Source organism: Hyperoodon ampullatus, assembly GCF_949752795.1.
Source record: "Hyperoodon ampullatus genome assembly, chromosome: 15".
NCBI lineage: Eukaryota > Metazoa > Chordata > Mammalia > Artiodactyla > Ziphiidae > Hyperoodon > Hyperoodon ampullatus.
The window spans coordinates 11,537,270-11,559,030 of NC_136928.1; the positions used below are offsets into that span (position 1 = coordinate 11,537,270).

Here is a 21,761-nt window from a genome sequence, read left to right on the forward strand (position 1 = left end):
AGAAAAGAAAAGAAAAACAATGTTTAAAAAGCTTAAATCAGGAAGGAGAGAGAAATCACAGGTGCAAAGATTCACTTTATTTATTCATTTTCCCCCCAACATTAGCATGATTAAAGCCAAAGAGGGGGAGGAGGATGAGGTGGGGAGATGGGCTGGAGGATTGCAATAGGGAAAAGGGCCTGAGGCCTGAAGAGGCGAGGAAGGGGGCAGGGACCCAGCACAGGTGAGGGACGAGCCTGCAGGCCTCTCGCTCTAACAGTCGTTCTTATTGAAGGTCCTGATCAGGGCGGAGGCCAGGGACTTGTGACTGACCTCGCAGGTATAGAGACTATGGCTTTGGTACTCGGAACTGGACAGCGTCAGGGTGCTGCTGAGGCTGTATGTGCTGTCCTTGCTGTCCTGCTCAGTGAAACTCTCCTGGATGTTGCTGTCTTGGACAACTCCATCCACTTTCCAAGTGACTTTGATAGTTTTGGGGTAAAAGCCATTCACAGAGCACACGACAGAGGCAGTTCCAGTCTTTAACTGCTGTTCAGATGGGTGGAAGAGGAAGGCAGATGGCTGGGCATCAGACCCTGAGGAAGGAAGCACAGAGAGTGGTGTTTAAGTAACAGGGAAGTTCTCCACTTGGGTGCATTGTTTGTGGGTGAGCCTGGAACTGTAAGGGACAGACACGCAGAGAGCAGCATGCTTATTCTGTGGCATCCAGGGAGCAATTAGGGAAGCCAGGAAGCATATTTCTCATCGCCATGATTTGGAGATTTTCCCTAGCCCCTACCCCTTAAGAAAGTTCTAAATTGTCTTGTTTGAACTCTTTGCAGCCTTTCGAAGCTCTTTGCATGCCCTTCTGACCTTACGTTTCTCTCCTTCATCTGTGTTCTCTGCCTCCTGCAGGGAACCCAGTGCTTCAGGCCAAGAAACAAAACCACTTCATTGGACCCATCAGAGTTTAGAAGTGAGAACAGGACTTGCACAGATCGTTTCCCCTGTGCCTCTCCTAGTTCTGTGCAGTGATATCAGGCTGCCTTTCACTTCCTGGGCTTCCTTTGGGCGTGTTGGGGTCAGACCCACCACACAGGGTGAGCCCCAAACTCAGTCTGGGCCCGGGTCAGTGGGGGGATTGGCCCCTTCACCCTCTGTGATCAGGCCAGCAACTCACCCACTCCTCGCCAAGGCCTCAAAGGGAGACCTGGGTCCTGGCCTGATGGCTGTCACCATATGGGGCAAGGTTCAGCCAGACCAGGAGGGTCAACTGTAATTTTGGCCACCTGCCCAGGAGGAACTGGCTAGCTTCACTTCTGACCATGAACAGCTGCCAGATGGCCTGCTGGAAATCCCCTTTGTGGGCCTTCAAGCCCTCAGGTGGGAGAGCATGAGTTAAATAACAAACCAAGAATCTTCTTTTGCTGTGAGAAGTCACAGATAAGTGAAGAGATTTTTATAAAGCTATAAACCTTTATAAAGCTATAAGCCTCCATGTTAACCAAGCAGTTTAATATAAGATACTGAATTTTTAATATTTTGATACTTTCTTCTCTTTTAACCGTCATCACTATTTTTTTCAGAGAATTTTATAAAATAGCCTTAGTAGCAAAATAATATGAATTCTAGAAAAGAAGGAGAGGAAATATTCTATGAAGATACTCCTATTTGGGTCAATTTTTGATAGCTTTAAACTTTCTATCTTGCACTGAACAATTAGCATATTTGATATGGAAACTCTTATAAGACCTCTTACTAGCTCTCTAATGGAGTTTAAAATTTATTAAAAGATGTTTAAAAGGCCCTAAATACAGTTTTAGAACAGTTTAAAATACTTACATAGTTTAAATAGTTTGAAAAGAGTTTTAAAATGGCCCTAAAATAGCCCTGTCAGGTTGTCACAAACCAAAAATAATCTTTTTCAAGTATTGCTTTTAAAATGACCTGGAGTAAACAACAATGACAATAACAAATAACTAAACTATGTTAAAGAGTATATAATTAAAATAGCCAGATTAAAAATGTTCTAATCACAGAATGAGGGGATTAGAAAATATATTCTACTAAGTTTTTATCAATGGCATTTATATATGGTTAGATATTTTGTACACCTGAAATATAATCCTACTGAAGCCATTAAATTTCTGAAAATTAAAAACATGTCACAAATTTATCTTATTTTTTGTCAGCAAATATATCTTAATGATATTTATTTTCAACTCAGTAAAAATTAATTGATCAAAACCTGAACGGCCAGATTGTTGCTGGCCTTCAGTTATATTTTTGCTGGTGTCGATTTTGCTCTGAAAGAATTTATATATATATATATATATATATATATATATATATATATATATATATATATATAATTTGGATTGAGCTTTTATTACTTAAACACATTTGATGAGAAGATATTTAAGAAATTACATATCACTGCAAAAAAATAGCTTTAAGTTCTTTATAGTCTTCTACTGGAAATTTTTATTAAGAGGATATAATAATGTGAATTTCATTTCTGGAATCGCTAATAAAAATCAGGTTTCTCCCTGTTTTCCCCATGTTAACTCATGCCCATCACATTTCTGTTCTCTTCCGTTAGCGACATTATTTGTATCACTGTGTCAGGAAAGAGGGCCACAGCACAGCTGAACGGGCGATCGCGGGGTTGCCGTGGCCTTTGGCGGCATTTAGCGGCCAGGTGCGCCGTCACCAGAGCCCTGGGACCCGGCCGCCAACGTCATTCAATCACGAAAAGAGACCGCCAAGAAGTCTACAGACCACCCTAGCTGTGCTACGGCTTCCTCTGCAGTATAAAAACACCGGCAAGTAATAACAAAGAAGATACTCATTAAAATATTTCCTATTTTTCTACATGTCCGTGGGCATCTAAAAAACGCAATTATTTTATTTTCCTTCGCTTAAACAAATTACTTCAAAACTGAGCTTTTGGGGACAACCGTCTTTCCTCCATTATTTTAAGAGATCATTTCCAGTTTAGTCTAATATAGAAATGTGGTTTTTTAAAAAAGAGTAATCTGTTAAGGTATAGAATCTCTATAGAATTTCTAAATATTGACAGTTTAGCACTCATTTTAGCCTCTAAAAATGACAGTGCTGCTGATTCGCAATTAAGCGGCAACTTTAACACAAATAAATATGCTTTTCTAACTTCTTACTGATTTTGTAGTGCATTCTATTGATTTTTATTCTTATAAAATAATATATCGGACAGAAGAGAGAAAACAGACTAAGAAATACATTTCTCTACTTTTCCGTGTTGTACATACAAGCAAAAATCAATACAATATTTGGCAAATTTCAATGAAAATTAATTCGCTTTAGCTCTTTTAGAGCTGCAAGGATTCCTTTTTCATTGACACTAATTTTTTTTCCCTTTGAGTCATTCGGTGTAGATTAATCTTTTTGTCTACAAACCCAGGTTTGGAGCTGAGTTTAACTTTTGAAACTGATAATAAATCTGAAATGTTCTCATTTACCCATCTCCACAAAACTCATACTTAAGCCTCTAAAAGTCAACACTGGCATTTAGACCCAGACACATTTCAGAAAGTAGTAGAGAAAAATTACTTACGTTTAATCTCCAGACGTGTCCCTTGGCCAAAGGTGATCCTCAGCGTTAACTTAATTACTTTCCCCTCAACAAAAATCTGTTTTTTGCTGCTAAAGTCATTTGACTGTCGGATACAGAGAAAATCTGGCCATTTCGATGCCACGTCAACTAACTAGCTCTCTGCTCTTCTGAGACAACCTGATTTTCAGTCCCTTTCTGATCTAATTTTCAGAAGAATCCCATTCTCTTCTAAAGTGACCTCAACTCATATCCCAAGCATGAAAACCCCCAAATTTCACGACTCTATAAGAAAAAGGAGTAGAAAAGTGCACTTACGTTTGATTTCCACCTTGGTCCCCTGGCCGAACGTAAGCCACAGTGAGTGAGCTAACAACCCCCCCCCCCCAATCAAAAACCTCCTTCTGAAGCAAATCACAGGAAAAAGGCTTATTCACAGAAAAATCCAGACTTTTCTTCCCCTTTCTCTCCACAAACCCTACTCTCCTTACAAATTCAACAACTTTTCTGTTTGTTCAGCTTAAAAATTGACTATCTTCTGGTTTTCTGCCTTTTACTTTTGGGTCACCAGGAATGGCTCATTTAACCAAAATGTCACAAATTTGCACAAATTATACAGCAGGACAAAACCCTCACAAATAACTGAGCAAAAATGTACTCACATTTAATCTCCACTGTGGTCCCTGGGCTGAAAGTGAACCACGGTGATTCCCCTTAACTTCCACTCGCACAAAACCCTACCCTGAAAGGGCAGCGAGCCCCCTTCCCCAATTCAGTTATTTTGGTTTGGAAATCTTCAAAATTAGTCACCAGTTAGCCTCCTGTAGAACAATTTCCCGTCCTCTGTACCTAATCTGGGAATGAAATTTGTTTTATCCCTGACACCTAATTAATGAAAACACGCACAAGGGAACAAAAAGCAAACCAATTAGACAGAAACGGCAAAGAATCAGTTGAAAAAAATACTTACGTTTGATCTCTATTTTGGTTCCTGGGCCGAAAGTATACACACAAAAGTTCCTCTTAACCTCGCTCCTGTACAAAAACTGTGTCCCTTCCTGACCATTGAGCAAAGCTCTGTTCAAAACGTATGCTTTGCTCCCCAATACATTTCTGAAACTATCACTCAGACAAGTTATTCTCCCCCAATGCCTGACTCTTGTTCTTCATAGAAAATGTGCAATCAATTCTCCAGTTTGATTACGGACTGTAGCTTTGCCCTAGAGGATCTCAGAGTCTGGTTTCAAAGAGTCAGCATACGGGTCACTTCAGAGACACAGGGACCATAAGACACAGACAACCGAGAAAGGAAAGTTTAGATTTTACTCACGTTTGATCTCCAGCTTCGTTCCTTCACTGAACGTCCACCACAGTGATAGGTGTCCATTGTCTCACTGTGCAAAAACCCTTCTCACCTAAGGGGAGTGGAACCCTGGGTCAGGTACCGAAGCTTACCTCCCTTCTCAAGCAGGAGTGGAGGCCCTGGGGCTTCCCTGACAGAGAATGTTTGTCATTCTTAGGTGAGCTTTAAAATCCTAGAAGATGATTTATTTATGTCTATGGCCTGATGGTCCCATAGTTTAGCAGTCTCCCACATCTGGACTGCTGTTTGTTTATTTATTAATTTGTTTATTTTCTGGAAAGTAGGTTGAATATAAATTACAAAGAAAGATAAACACATTAAAAAAAGAAACCCCTGTACTTTTAAGCAATTGAAATATAGTTGATTTACAATGTTGTGCTAGATTCAGGTGTACAGCAAAGTGATTCAGCTATATACACACATACATATATTTTTATATATATATTCTCTTCACATTCTTTTCCATTATCCATTATTACAAGATACTGAATATAATTCCCTGGGCTATACAGTAGGACCTTGTTGTTTATCTATTTCATATATAGTAGTGTGTATCTGTTAATCCCAAACTCCTAATTTATCCCTCCCCTGCCTTTCCCCTTGGGTAGCCATAAGTTTGTTTTCTACATCTGTGACTCTATTTCAGTTTTATAAATAAGCTCATTTTAAAAAGTGCACTTCTGGGCTTCCCTCATGGCGCAGTGGTTAAGAATCCGCCTGCCAACTCAGGGGACACGGGTTCGAGCCCTGGTCCAGGAGGATCCCACATGCTGTGGAGCACCTAAGCCCGTGCACCACAGCTACTGAGCCCACACACCACAACTACTGAGACAGTGCTCTAGAGCCCGCGAGCCACAACTACTGAGCCCAAGTGCCACAACTACTGAAGCCCATGTGCCTAGAGCTTGTGCTCCACAACAAGAGAAGCCACCACAGTGAGAAGCCCGTGCACTGCAACGAAGAGTAACCCCCGCTCACTGCAACTACAGAAAGCCCACGCGCAGCAACAAAGAACCAACACAGCCAAAAATAAATAAGTAAATAAATAAAATTTAAAAAAAAATAAAAAGTGCACTTCTTTATACCTTCTCGTGGGGTGGGGGGCTTTTGCAAATGACAAACCTCATTCAATGCCATTATGAAACTTTTTAGCTTCTTTCGTTAATAATATTAATAAAGAATGTTTTCCTAATTGAACCTCTCCTTTGCCACCATGTTGTTTCAAAAAAGACTAAATCCATATCAAACAAAGGCCCATGTCTTATTTTGAAATCTATTTTGGAATGAAGCTCTAGATGGCCTGCGAAACAAAAACAAAGATCAAAAGAGTAGAAAAGCAGACTTTACTTGGTTGGTTGTCTGTTGTCACAGGATAGGGAGAGCTAGAGGGGTACCCACCATGCCACAGTGAGCTGAACCAGGTGCACACTGTCTTTGGAGCTGCCAGGGAATCATGGCGTGCCTTGGTGTTTCCATAGTAACCGCATCAAGAGCCCTGAAGACCTCATTTTGCTGTGAATCCAGCTTTACTTATTGCAGTCCTGTTTCCCTCTTAACCTTCCATTCCCACCTTAGCATACATTGCTCCCAGCATCTTCAAGTCCTTACTGTACTTCTGTGACCTCCAGCTTTTACAAAACTCTCCCTCTTCTTGGAGACACTTTTGCTCACCTCCATGAGCTTGTGAACAACAAATTGTCTTTCAAGACTCAACTCAAGAGAGACCTTCTGTTGGGTTATCTCCTAGCAAGTGACTCCACTTTGTAGAGTACAGAGGCAGGTCACTGGGCCTAGAACACCTAGTTGCTCTTATCTGCTGTCAGATTCTTTCTACCCTACTGGATTGTAAGCTGGTTGATGTTTCATTGTCTTATATTTGGAAGGCCCAGTCCAGCATCTTCACTTGGTAAATGCTCAACAAACATTTGCAGAATGAATGGAAAAAAAAAAAAAAAAACCCAAAAACAAAAATACAACCCTACCACAAATAGTTGAAAATCAATAATAGATCAGAGCTGATAAATTATAATGGACCAAGGACTAATACAGACCACTGCAATAGTAAGTTTTACAAAAGAAATTGTAATAGTAATTCTGAAGATTAGGGTAGCCTTCATTGATTTTGTCACTGAGAGCTTTGCTAGTTACCTTGAATAGCAGAATCAGCAGTGGATCTCACCAGAAGATGAAGAAAGAGAGAAAGCAAATTGGAGATAGGGAGGAGAGTGGAAATTAAGTGTAAAAAACAGTTGACTGAGGACACAGTCGACATGGATGTTAAAGAGGATAGAAAGTGATTTTCTCTGCAGAGATGCAAGCACATACCAATCAAAATAGTTGAAATTTATTGAGCATTTATGAAGTGCCAGACATTGTACATTGATCACCACATTTAATTATCCCTCCAAATTTAGGAACTAGAAACTACACTGTCCCTTATTTTGTAGATGAGGAAACTTGAGTGCAGAGAGGTTACGTGAGTTGCTCATGGCAGTGAGTGGCAGAGCTGGGATTTCAACTCAGAGCTCGTGCACTTAGTTGCACCAGTCTGCAGATTAGACCCTGGGAATGAAGTCACCCAATGGAAGCAATACACTTGGCAGAAAACACTGGGGTGAGGGGAGAAAAAGGAAACTCCTTAGATTGTCCCCGGGTTGGAAATGAGTAGAAGAATAGTCTCAAAGGTATATACAAGACTGCTCATTGAAATGTTGTTTAAAAGGTAAAAAAATAGAAAATAACTGACATCTTCACCATAAACTAATTATGATAGAGCTTTGCAGTGGAGCACAAAGCAGCCAATAAGAGGATGAAGTAGGTTTCTGTATAGTCACATGGAAGGTGATTGTAAAGATATAGGCTGAATGGTATGTATTGTATGATATTGTGATCCCATTTTAATTGAATATGTATGGGTATGAATACAGGCTAATTGCTGAAGGAAATACAGTGAACTGTGCTCAGTGGTTATCTCCTGAAATCGATTACAGAGGTGTGTTGTTGTGGAAGAAAGGGGAGTAGTGACATTTTCTACTGTCCTGTATATTGCAGATTGTTTGATTTTTAAAAATTATATGAATACATTCATTTTGTGGCTTTCAGAAACACTAAGGCTGTACCAGTTTTGATAAAAAGTAAAGTCTGATATTGCCTAGTAGAATTCTCAGTATTTATGTGCAATGTATAAATATAATTTTTAAATAATATATATATGTGCTTAAGTTTTCTTTGTTTTTCAAATATTTTTTAATAATCTTTAGATTAAGAATACAAAAAGGTAGGGGTTTTCCTGGTTCTGTGCAGGAGATGTGGGTGTGGCTGGAAAATATATATTCTTAAGTGAGTAAATTGGAGACATAGTGAAGCGTGCAAGCAGAAAGTGAAGCGCGTTATAAAGCAGAATTTGCTACTGATAAAAGATGGTTGTCATAAGAACCATTGTGGCAAAAACCAGTTTGTTGATCATACACAGTAGGATCAATAGGAATGGTTGTTGTCACATTTGCTATGACATCCCGTGTATCACTGAGAAGTGGTTGAGATCCTTAATATGGATGTTCATTATTTGAAGGCAAAGGATGTCTTAGAAGCATCTGTGAGCATCTACCATTCTACAGAGTGTCCAGGATGGGCCTTGCTAAGATTGATTTACTGAGGAAAGGCCGTGTCAATAAACTAGTCTGAGAGGTTCTTGGATTTATGCATGAGTGTTGGAAATAGAACATTTGGGGGAGAATTTCAGCAAACTCATCACTGAAGCTGCTTTCCATGTGGCCCGCAACAAAGTTAGATTCTTAGAATAAATTCTAAAGTGCTTGTGGGGATAGAGAGAGAGAGAGAGAGGGAGAGGCTAAGTGCACGTTTATAAGTCACCCTGAAAACTCTTGATAAGCTATCTTATCAATGTTCCTCAGGTCTAATATTTCAAGAAACACCATTTTTGGTTTTTATTTGACATGATTAACCAGCCAATTTGAGAGGTCTGCCTCCCACCGGTACCATAGAGTAAATCACCCAGCATTTTAGAGACACAATGACACAATTTTGCTCTTCGCGAAGTTTGAAGGAGGGGGGCTTCCCTACCTGGCTCCTGAAAATTTGTGTCTGATAATCCATCCTGAAGTTTGTGGTTCAAAGGTTTTCTTCAGCTCATCATTCACAGTAGAGTCCCAGGCAGGTGATTCTTTTGACTTCAGTTTGATCCCTCTCTCCTTAGGATCATATTGTCTGTCATTTGTACTTGACTTAAGCTGATATTCCAAAAGGGGAGGAGGAAATTCTGGAGTCCACATTCAGTGGTGCTCAGAATCTGATCAATTGCCAGTCTTCGGGCTAGAGTGGCACAAATGGACATCTGCCCTGCGTCTCCAAGGGGGCAAGGATGGCTCCATTAGCCTGGAAGGAGGGAGGCAGAGGAGGTCACTTGAAAACTTGCTGCTGCTTTGCTGCTTTGGAGCTGTGTCTCTTTCCATTCATTTCTGAAGAGAGACATGCTGAGAGAAGCAAAGTCCTTTGCCCAACCCTGTGCAAATGCGTGTGCCGTAAACGTGACCCAAGATTTTGGTCCCACTCTGGAAAATGTAGACACTCATCTTGTTTCCACGAGGACCTTAAGGCTGCAGGTGTTTCTTGACGTTCTAGCGTGAAAGAGACAACAGCAGCAACGTACCAGGGCTTATGGACCCTTGGAGATTTACATATTGAGGCTTGTGGTTTCCAGCGGGTTTCCACTAGTGATGCGCCCTTTGAGCTCGGCCCTGGAGTCCCCTGGCTCCCTGTCTGTCTGCTTGGCATCCAGCCCTGCGTCTCCTCTCACCCTACTCAGAGAAACCCGTCGCGGACCAGCTCAGCAGACAGCTGTGGAGGACGTGAATTCAGGTTTGGTCCTTCACACTTTTTGCCTTTGTTGTCAGAATCCTCAGGTCCTTTATGGACACTCTGCTCTGCTTTGTGCTGGCTCAGGGACCCTCACTGAGTGCCCCCTCCCACCCCTCTGACCATGCCCCCCCCACCCCACCCCAGTCTTGCTCATCTTGACTAAGGACCTGGGCTCTGCATCTTTCCTGCCCACTCTGCGACATTGCCTCATTCCCTCCATATGTATATCCTGATCCCATTTCGAAAGGATTTCAATCTCTCTTTGCTTTCTAGTTCCACCAGCTCTTCTGTTCAGCTCCACGGGTCAGTTAAGGTGGTTACCACTCAACCTAATATTTTGCTGCTGTTGACTCTGCCCTGTTCTTCTTGTCCTTCTAGGTTTGTTTATTATTATTATTATTATTATTATTATTATTATTATTATTTTGGCTGCACTGTGAAGCTTGTGGGATTTTAGTTCCCTGACCAGGGATTGAACCCAGACCCTTGGCAATGAGAGTGCAGAGTCCTAACCACTGAACCACCAGGGAATTCCCTGTGGGTTTATTTCTTTAAAATAATTTCTTAAAAATTTTTTTTGTATTTTAGGTTTTTTAAATTTTGTTGTTTTTTTTTTAAAAGAATTTATTTATTCATTTACTTTTTGGCTGTGTTGGGTCTTTGTTGCTGCGCATGGGCTTTCTCTAGTCATGGCGAGCGGGGGCTGCTCTTTGTTGCAGTGTGCCAGCTTCTCATTACGGTGGCTTCTCTTGTTGCAGAGCACGGGCTCTAGGCACGTGAGCTTCAGTAGTTGTGGCACGCGGGCTCAGTAGTTGTGGCACACGGGCTTAGTTGCTCTGGGAGATGTGGGATCTTCCCAGACCAAGGCTCAAACCCGTGTCCCCTGCATTGTCAGGCGGATTCTTAACCACTGCACCACCAGAGAAGCCCCTAAATTTTGTTTTTAAACAAGGGAGTATTGTGATTGAATGTGTGAGTTTAATTCATCATCTTAAACTGTATCTTTCTTAAATTGGCTCCTTTAGGTTCTAAGTGGGGTTAAACTAGGCTGGTTCCTGGCTCTTCTCCCGATACTAATCAGCATCACATTAAAGGGCTATTAATCTGGTGCTGGGGAAAGAAGCACAGATCACTCCCTTCCCCTTAACGCACCCTCAACCCCGAAGTGCCTGATCATCCTGGCTGAGACTAGAGTTCCGAACCTAAGAGGGAAGGATGGGAAGAGGGCAGGGTGGCAAGAAAACAAACAACAAAGAAACAAAAAGAAAAATCAAGAAACCCAACAACTGAAGCAAGGTATAATGTGGACTTTTACATTGAATATGATGGACCTGTCCACCACTCTCAAACTCCCTTTGCAATGACAGAAAAAATATAAAAATGAGAATAAATGTATTCCATGATTGGAGCATCACAAAGGATCCCGTTAGGAGAAAAAACAATTGGGAGAAAACAGCACAGATTTAAATTACATGATTGAAATGATGGAGCAACTAGAATCTAGAATCTTCCATTCCATCACAAAAATAGGCAGGGGCCCTTGAAGCAGCCAACACTAGTTTTCCCCACAAAGCCCTCAAAAAAGCACATGCACCTCAGAGTTAAAAGACATTGGGACTGGAAGTGGGATGGGGGCTGGTGGAATGTGGAGTAACACCCAGGATGCCTGACACTTGCCCTTCAGGCCATGTCACTAGTGATGGAAATAAAAAGGGGTCAAGTGACAGGCACTCAACAGCAATGGGATAAAAGTCTTCTAAAGCACCAGAAGAAGAAAAAAAATTAATAAACCAAAGTAGCAAAATTCAGGACAAGGAAATAAAAAATCAAGAGAAAAATATGATAAACAGAAATATAAAATAAGATGGACAGGCCAAGTCCAAATAGAACAAACTATAATAAAAGTTAAGTTATCCAAAGCTTAAAGATAAGGCAAAATGATGACTACTGAGAAAAATTATCTCCTTGACCAAACTCTACTCAGGCTCCTCTGAACTCTCTTCTCAAGCAGGCCCTGAATTTTGGGCTTCTGTGTTTATCACTGCATTGTCCAGTTTTAGCAAGAATCTTGCTAAGTCAATTTTTTTTTTTTTTTTTGCAGTATGTGGGCCTCTCACTGTTGTGGCCTCTCCTGTTGCAGAGCACAGGCTCCGGATGCGCAGGCTCAGTGGCCGTGGCTCACGGGCCCAGCCGCTCTGTGGCACGTGGGATCTTCCCAGACCGGGGCACGAACCCGTGTCCCCTGCATCAGCAGGCGGACTCTCAACCACTGCGCCACCAGGGAAGCCCCTGCTAAGTCAATTTAACCAGAATTCCCCATCCTGCATCCTCCTTGGTATCTAATTGAGTTCCTTATATTCCATCATCTTCCAGGTAATGTCTGAGGACCCTGGCCTGCCTTCAGCAAGGCTCCCATTGGGTTGGTTCAGCCAGAATCAGAATTACCCCTGATGTTTCCTCTTAGAAATTCTCTATCCACTGACCCCTACCCTGCTCCTTGGCTATAAATTCCCACTAGTCCTTGTATTTGAACCCCAATCTCTCTCCCCTTCTGTATAACCCCATTGCTGCATGGTGGTCCCTACATTTATGATGGTAATGGTCTGGAGTAGGGTCTGTCTTACCATTTTTTTTTTTCTGGCTGTGCTGCGTGGCTTATGGGAGCCTTGACCAGGGGTCGAACCTGGGCACTCGGCAGTGAAAGAGAGGAATCCCAACCACTGGACTGCCAGGGAATTCCCAAGCCTTACCATTCTTTAATAACTGTCATACATGATTTTTCTTCAACACTATGTGTCCTTTCAAGGTCCTTTGATTTGCTAGAGAAATAAAGTTTGTTTGACTTGTATTTATTACTGATTAAAAACTAGATTCCAAAAAGTTACATATTAGCCTAGAAAAAACTGATATCATGAAAATGACAGATGATTTTTGTCTGGGAAGACCACTCCAAGGCTTATGGTTTTATTGCTCTGTAGGACATTAACCAGTTTTGAATCTTGTTTAGCAATCTTATTCTAGCCTTGATAGGGGTGTGTGTGTGTGTGTGTGTGTGTGTGTGTGTATCTATGACCTCCTTTCACCAGCTTTATCATCTGGTTCTGTCATCAATAAATTAAATGAATCTTTGACACATGCTCACAATATATATGCATGAGAACTTTAATTTTTTTGGAAAAATTTGTACCTTGACAATATAAATGAGAAAAACTTTACAACTGAAAGACCAAGAACAGTGAATGTAACACACAAATTTGGCCATATGTTGTTGAAAAGAGATGTATTTAAAACTAACACATAAAATGATTGGAGCAACTAATGCAATGGATGAGGATTGTCAGGCAACTGCTAACTGAAGGAAGGACAATATGTAATATTGAAGAAATAGAATTAGAGGAAAGAACACTTCCAGGGACAAAATCAAATATAATAAATAAGACTGAAGAGCTCAGACGGGGAAATACATTTATATCAGATTGTTCTGTTTTTGTGAATATCATTTGGAAAGCGTGATAGCAAGGCAGTGGGTATTGAGACTGCCACTTTTCCCAAGGACAGGAAATGGGTGGGCTTGGGGCCCAAGGAGCGGTGTGTCCCTTGGGGCTCGGGGACCATTAGGGGCTGAGAGAGAGTCTGGTGGTGGCAGTGGTGGTGAGGAAGGTGGGGAGCGTCAAAACTCACTTGAAGTCATGGCAGTGCCTCCAAGTCTCTAACTTATATTCACGCTCATCCTCAAATGCTCTTATGTCAGGAACAGCCTGCTCAGGTGGAGTGATTAGATAGAATGAAATGCTTTCAGTCTCTGCGTCCTTTTCCTCAAGATTCAGCAAGCGGGGAGGTTTGTTTAGCCTAGCTTGGGTCAAGGGCTACCCCTTGGCTAAGGAAAGTGTCGGTCCCATGACATCCTCAGCTGACTCCACCTAATCAGAAAGAAGTAATTCCTCAAAAGGGGAGGTTGGTTTGCTCTTAGGAAGTGCAAGGATGCAGTTAGGAAGTGGAATGTCCGCTGCTCTCTGTTCTTCTGTGTATTTTGAATCCTAAGCTGGTGAATTAGGATATTTTGACTATAGATAAAAGATACAATTTACCAAGAAGACTTAATAGTGATGGACTTTTATACTGAGTCAAAATGCATCAAAATACGTTAAAAATTTTTATTAGAGACACAGTAGGAACTTGAGAAAATGACAATTACACCAGAAGACTTTTTTTTTTTCTGCCTATTGGGAATAATAGGTATATTTATTAAACGATTACTGGCAGTCAGTATTGTGCTAAGTGCTTTATATATATCACTGTTTTTGATTATGAGATTAATTCTGTTAGATAGTTGCTTTCTTCATGTAAGAGATGAGGAAACCGATGCAGGATGATCTTAAGTAACTTGTCCAAGGTTACATTTAGTAAGTAGCAGAGAAGAAGACTTTCTATATAGACAAAGAAGTTGGGACCAACACAATGAAAACTGGAATCTCTCTCCCTTCTTCATTCCTTCCCAGGCTCATCATCCTATCCTGTGTGGAATAACAGAACTGACAATAGTGTGAAATGATTTTGCTGGCGTCAACATGTTAAAGGTTATTTGCCTCTTTCCCAAGTGTGTTTATGTAATAAGGCACATTTCCAAAAGTAGCTGAGAATATTTCTGTCTAAGTTCCCTGGTTGAGAAGCACAAGCTTCAAATAGATTCTTTCTAATCCACATACTGACCCTCATTAGAAAAAGAAAAAGAGATATATGTCTCAATTCATTTTAATATATATGTGTATATATATAATACACACACACACACATATATATATATCAGTAGATACTTGGGTATATAACATTGAAAACATAATCTTTTCAAATGCCTATGGAATATTTATAACATTTAGCTGTGTACTGGGCCAAAAAGAGAATGAAACATTTATATATTTTCTCAAAGTAGAAATCATTTTGGTCACATTATCTTTACCACAACACAATAGACCTAGAACTTAGCCATAAAGTAGCCAACTAACAGATTACTGACTTGGAAATTAAAAAATTACCACTCTAAAAATCTTAAAAAGGAAATATATCAAATTACAGAGCAACGAATTATTGAAGGGTCAACAACAGTGAGAATACTGCCTATTAAAATGCAGTATTTATTAAATACTCAGTATTTAATACTGCATATTAAAATTCATGGGATGGAATCAAAGTGGGTCTCAAATGAAAATGTGTTTTCTTTACTGATTAAAGAGCCAAGAGGACTTCCCTGGTGGCACAGTGGTTAAGAATCTGCCTGCCAATGCAGGGGTCACGGGTTTGATCCCTGGTCCGGGAAGCATGCCAGAGCAACTAACATGCCACGGAGCAACTAAACCTGTACACCACAACTTCTGAGCCTGCACTCCAGAGCCCGCAAGCCACAACTACTGAGCCCATGTGCCACAACTACTGAAGCCCGTGTGCCTAGAGCCTGTGCTCCACAACGAGAGAAGCCACTGTAATGAGAAGCCACCGCAATGAGAAGCACGTGCACCGCAACGAAGAGTAGCCCCAGCTCGCCGTAACTAGAGAAAGCCTGTGCACAGCAACGAAAACCCAACGCAGCCAAAAATAAAATAAATAAATTTATTAAAAAAAAACAGCCAAGAGATCAAACATAATAAACTAAGCATTAAACTCAAGAAGCTAGCCACAGAACAAGATGAACCAAAAGAAGGTAGAAAGACATAATTAGTAAAAATAAAAACAGAAGCACATAAAAAACAAAGCTATTTTGGTGAATAAAACCAAGAGATATTTATTTGAAAATGATCAATAAAATAGACAAATTTCTAGACAGTGTGACCAAGGAAAAAGAGAAAAACACATATAGACATTGAAAATGTGAAAGAGATTATAGCAAACAAAAAGCTTTTAAGAATTAAAGCACATGCTGCCTGGATTTCCCCCATTCTTCCAGCCTTCTGGGGCCATCCTCACTATTATTTTTTTCCATTTCCTTTTTTGGTAGTGATTTGGGGGTAACCTCACTATTGAGATATAACTTACATGCCATACAATCCACCCATTTAAAGTACACAGCTCAGTGTTTTTTAGTATATTCACCATATCACACTACAAATGCAACCGTCATCATAATTTGGGAATATTTTCATCACCTCGAAAAAGAAACCCCATTCTCCTTCTCTATCACCTCTTAGTATTCTCATCCTTCCCAGCTGCTGGCAACTGCTAATCTACTTCCTGTTTCTCTGTATTTTCTCATTCTGAACGTTCCATAAAAGTAGAATCATAGTATGTGGTCTTTTGTGTTTGGCTTCTTTCACTTAGCCTAATGTTTTCAAGGTTCATCTCTGCTGTAACATGTATAATATCCCACTGCATGGATATACCACATTTTGTTTATTCATTAATCAGTTCATTCACCCTTTTTTGTTGTTCAAATACAACTGCCCGGGCCTCCCTGTGACATGTTGGTGAAGGCTGCATCTTTTCAAGGATTCTCAGAAGCTTCTCAAACGTGTGGTCCCTTCCTGTTTCAGATTCTTATTGCAGTGAGATTATCGATCTCCCTGACTGCTGTCATGATTCCTGTACCATTGCCTTCTCTCTGCCCTTCCTCACCTCATGCTTGACTCGTCCTCTTACTTCATTTTCCAGAAACCCACTTGTCCAGGGTTTCTAGGTTAGGCAGGGTTGGTTTGATAGAATGTTTCTTCTTCTCATTTTCTACCCATATTCAGAGTAAAGCCCCCATAGGCCATTGCTTTTATAAATTTTTACTTTTAAATTTGTAATATTTTCTTCCAGTTTTATTGAGATATAATTGGTCTACAGCACTGTGTACGTTTAAGGCATCATTATATCATTACATACGCCATGGAATGATGATCCCAATAAGTTTAGTGAACATCCATCATCTCCTACAGAGACAATATTAAAGAAGTAGAAAACACATCCTTTTCCTTGCGATGAGAATTGAGGGTTTACTCTCTTAACAGCTTTCATATGTAACACACAGCAGTGTTAATTATCAGGTTGTACATTACATCCCTAGTACTTATTTATCTTATAACTGGAAGTTTGTACCTTTTGACCACCTTCCTCCAACTTCCCCTCCCCCCAGATAGGCTTTTGCTTTTTTGAACATCTAACTGAAGGGCACAATTCCTTATCTCCCAAAATAAATGGACTAATTTGCCCAAGAAGAGATAGACACTAATTTTAGAAGAATTTGAGGAGTTTGTCAAAGACCTACCTCCTCCGAAAGAACCTAATACAAGACAGTTTTCAAGCAGTTTCTTTATAAGCTTTTTTTTTTTTTGAAACTGATAATTCCTATGTCAAGGAGATACACAGATATGGAATACTTTTCAATTTATTCTCTGAGTTGGCATGACTGTGATACTGCAAGTAGACTGGAGCAGTCCTCAAATGAAACCTAGAACCCTTGCAGATTAGAAAGACTCATCTCTATTCCTTGAACTGCAAATCTCATGGCCCTTTAAAGTGAAGTGAGGAGAAAGGGTAAATATTTAGTCAATCTTGTAATTGGCGTGGCTGGGAATTTGGATAAGTACTAGACAAGGGGTAGCTGATGAAATTAATACCAGAAACCAGGAGGAGTCCACCCAAATGTAAGGCACATACACCGGGACACATCAACCTAGGGAAAAACCAGGATCGCAAAAATAACCACGCACAACGTATCATTGACACTTGTCTCTGCCCAGGATATCATATCTTCCACTTCCATGAAAAAGAATTTTCTTCACATCCCTCATTATTTCTTGCATCGCACAGGCATCTCATGAGGGATCGCACTCACTGCTCCACTTTCCGTGATTAACAAGTGTCTGGCATACACTTGGTGTCCAATACATGTCTACCCAAATGAATGAGTGAAATGAACAAGGATTGTTCAGCAGTCACATGGTACTTGCTGTTTTCTCCTCTCTTGCTCTGGCGCACACTCTGGTGATCACTTTCGGTAATTTCTGAAGCCCTGAAAACTGCTTCTGAAGGTGGTGCCTTAACTGGGATTGACTGGGCTGCAGCTGAGCCTGGGACCATGTTAGACTGAATAGTGTATAGATTTAGTGTGATCTTGGAGGGTCTTTGTAGATCTGCGGACTGTTTGAACTGGAAGAGACAAACCATGTCTAGCTCTATGCATTACGAACAAGAGAAAATTGGGTCCCTAAGAGAGGAAGTGATTCACTCCAGGCCACAGAGATGGGGAAGAGCTGGGCTGCAGGAAGAACCCAGTGCCTTGCCTCCCAATTAAAGTGCTTCCATTACATTTCCTGAGGCACTTGGCAAAACCTTCGTAAACCAGGAAAATTGTTTGCACAGTTGCCGTCTGTTTCCCTTAAGTCAGAGGAGACATTTTAATGCATTTTCTGAAATCCAGTGACAGAATGAAAAATGAGTCTGTGCCGCATGAAAATACGTTTCTTTCTTCAGCGTGACAGCTGCTCTGGAACTCAGTCAGGGTACAAACATCACAGTTAATATAGAAAAGAGCCTTAACTATTGACTTTTATAACTGAGGAAACAAAGGCCCCCTTAATGATACTGAGGTTGTAGGAGCACAGTCAGGGTCTAAACCTTTGCCTTCTAAGAACCAGTTTGTGATTTCCACTAAATGCTGCCAATTGGAATAATCTTCAGCCTGATATGTGTATTAACTAAAAGCAATGATAGCTACTCTAATAGATACGATCCAAAGCTTGAGTGACTTAATGCACTGGAAATTTGTTTTTCACTTGTGGGAAGTTCTAATTGGCAGTGGAGGGTAGGGTTTCTGTCCCATGCTGTCTCTGAGGGACACAGGCTGACAAAGGCCATCTTCAGCTTAAAGCTCCTGTAATGAGTTGCAAGACTACTGATTATGAAAGGAAGATTGACCTCACAGTCACAGCCACTGAATCGGGCTGGAGTTCCAGACTAGAATGGAGGCTTTGTGGATGACGAGCTTTACACATAATGAAGTTCTCCACTGCTGCCTAAGAGATTTTGACTCTTTAAGGAGAGGGTAAAACCTGAGTGACCCAAACTCTCCAGGTAGGTAGGCAGTCACTTTGGTAAAGTGGTATTTATTGTACTTCCCACATGCTGCCTTACATCATGGAATTTTATAATCATATTTGAACAGCTTGAAATACTTCTGTATTCGCCATCGTGCCTCTCTACTGAGTACTCAGTGATTGCTCTTCAAACTGAATTTGATAAATACGTGTATTTGGGAATATGTCACATTGAAACTACTTGGATATATAATTTAATTAGAAAAATTAGAATTTTTATGGATAAATCAACAAGTATCTCCTCTCTCCCTCCCTTCCTCCCTTCCTTCCTTTCTTCTCCAAGCTAGTATTGCTGGGGTCCACTGTTGTGCAGACAGCAGTAACATAATGTCATGAGGACATGAGGTATGGCAAAAGATGTACAGATCCTTGAAGAACATGGAGAACCACATATCTTATCAAATATTCTCTAGATGGGTGCAGGGTCTCTCCTGCCCAGTGCCATGCAGGCTTCATCCCAAGGGCTGCCACATCCTATTTATACCTCCCAGAGCAGTAGGGCAGTGACTGAGGTGGGGGAGAGAGATTGTAGAACTTAGATTTACATGGAATAATTAAACAGAAAGGAGATGACAAATACAGAAAATTCTTTCTTCTGGACAGGTCTTTACTATTATAGCCTTAGAAACATTACTGCTGATTATTTTGTCTTTTTGTGAGATTGACTCCTTCTCCTAGTCTTGGCAAAGTGATCTACTAATTCATTACAATTCCTATCAAAATTTCAATGGCATTTTCCACAGAAATATTAAAAACAATCCTAAAATTTGTATGGAAACACAAAGACCCCCAAACAGCGAAAGCAATGTTGAGAAAGAAAAATAAAACTGGAGGCATCATACTTCCTGACTTCAAACTATAATACAAAGCTTTAGTAGTCAGCACAGTATGGTATTGGCATAAAAAGACAACAAAACAAAACAAAACAAACTATATGGAGCTAGAATGAGATTGTTTTATGGAGTCCCTACATTTTAACTGGTTCACATCCTCAACTTGAAACCTGGGAAATTTAAACGACTGGACACCCTGTTACTTTTAAGGCATTCAGCAACAACATTTAATTATTAAAACACTTAATGTTCTTAACAAACAATATTTAATTGTTAAGGAACTGATGATTCAGTTCCTAGAGCAGGAATCCTGTCATGGGTGGATGGGCAAGGGTGCCACCCTCTCTACTTTGCCCTCCAGTGACCTGGCAGCTGAACTGCTAAGTCACCTTTTGTAGGGAATGGGTTTTTGCTTTCTTGTCAAGAACAAGATAGGTGTTTAGTAAATATAAGGTGTCTTCAGCTTTTACTATATGAGTAGTTATGCATATAAATTTATTAAAAACCCTGGATATTCAGGTGTCTTCACTATTGAACTGTGGATGTATATTTGGACCATTGAATATTCCACCTAAAGCTGATACTGGTTCCTTGTTTTATTGTTGCTGCTATTTTTTGTTTTTGAACGTTTAAAAAATATACAAGGTGACTTCCACTTCCCAAAAGAAAGAAGCACTTTTCCTTATTCCTCCCACCAAGTACAGCTAAAAACCCCAGGCATCTTGTTAAAAAAAATAATACTCTGAAAGGTGATGTTATGGGGTGGATCTCCCAAGAGATACGTTGAAGTCCTAACACCCAGTACCTTAGAATGTGACTTAATTTGGAAATAAGGTTGTTGCAGATATAATTAATTAAATTAAGATAAGGTTATACTGGAAAAGGGTTGGTCCCTAATCCAATACAACGGGTGTTCTTATAAAAAGAAGAAAATTCACAGAAACCCAGATGGGAGAATGCCATGTGATGACAGGCAGAAATGGAAGTGATGCAGCTGCAAACCACAGAATGCTAAAGATTGACAGCTACTGCCAGGATCTAGGAAGAGGTAAGGGAAGATTGTCCCTGACAGGTTTCAGAGGGAGCATGGCCCTGCCCACACCTTATTTGGAGCTTCTAGCCTCCAGAATTGTGAGAGAATGAGTATCTGTTATAAAAGTCACCCAGTTTGTGGCTTAAAAAGCCACCCAGTTTTTGGTACTTTGTTATGGCGACCCTAGGAATTAACACAGGTAGAGAGAATGAGGCAGACCATGTAGGGGTCTTGGGACCTGAAAAATGACAGAAAACTGCCTAGGTTTTCTTTTTTGCCTCATATATCACAGAGCAGGTGTTGGAGAAACTAGCAACTTGGGAACACAAATGGGCTTAGACAAAAAAGAGCCCTAACAAATGCTGGCTCTTTCTTGCCAAAGGACTAGGAAAGAAGCAGCCTAGAAAGACAGAAAACTTTTAGACAATAACCACAGAGACAGCCAAATGTCACAGAAAAGACAGTGGCCCCACCTCCACCCACACCAGTAAAGTCCAAGTGGTTCTGCCTGGAACACTGGAAAAGTCATCTTGTGATAAGTAGGGTGAAGGTCACAAACTAGGGTGAAGGGCAGGAAGGAAAGGAGCCTGTGCCGTCCCTGAGCCCCCGGCCCCAGGTTCTGTGAGAAAAGAACACTCCCTCATGTTACAAAGTTTCCCTGGTTAGATTCCAATTGCGTGCAGCCAAGTGAAATTCTAACAGATACAGCTTTCTAATATTTTCTCTTCGAGTTTTACATCGAGGACGATAAATGAGTTTGGGTTCTTTCTTCATGTTCAGTCTTTAATTTTGGTTTCAAGATTATCCTAGCCTCATTACATGATTTATAGTTCTAAATACTGGTAGTTTACTCTCTTTTACTATTCCCTGGACAATTTTCATAAAATACAGGGTTTTTGTTTTGGGTTTTTTTTTTTTGAGGTTTTGGTAAAACTTAACCATACAGTTATCGGGACCTGGACATTGACCGAAGCGAAATTTCTGTAACAACATATTTAGAGAGAATCAACGACTT

At 40.5% G+C, this 21,761-nt stretch overlaps 1 gene segment (V, D, J or C); it reads right to left on the minus strand.

Moving 5' to 3' along the window:
• Positions 1–252: 252 nt before the first annotated feature.
• Positions 253–21,761, minus strand: part of LOC307064113 (immunoglobulin kappa light chain-like) — a 72,803-nt gene continuing 51,294 nt past the window's right edge. The window contains exons 3-4 of the V gene segment in view: positions 3,890–3,920; positions 253–575 (exon numbers count right to left, since the gene is read on the minus strand).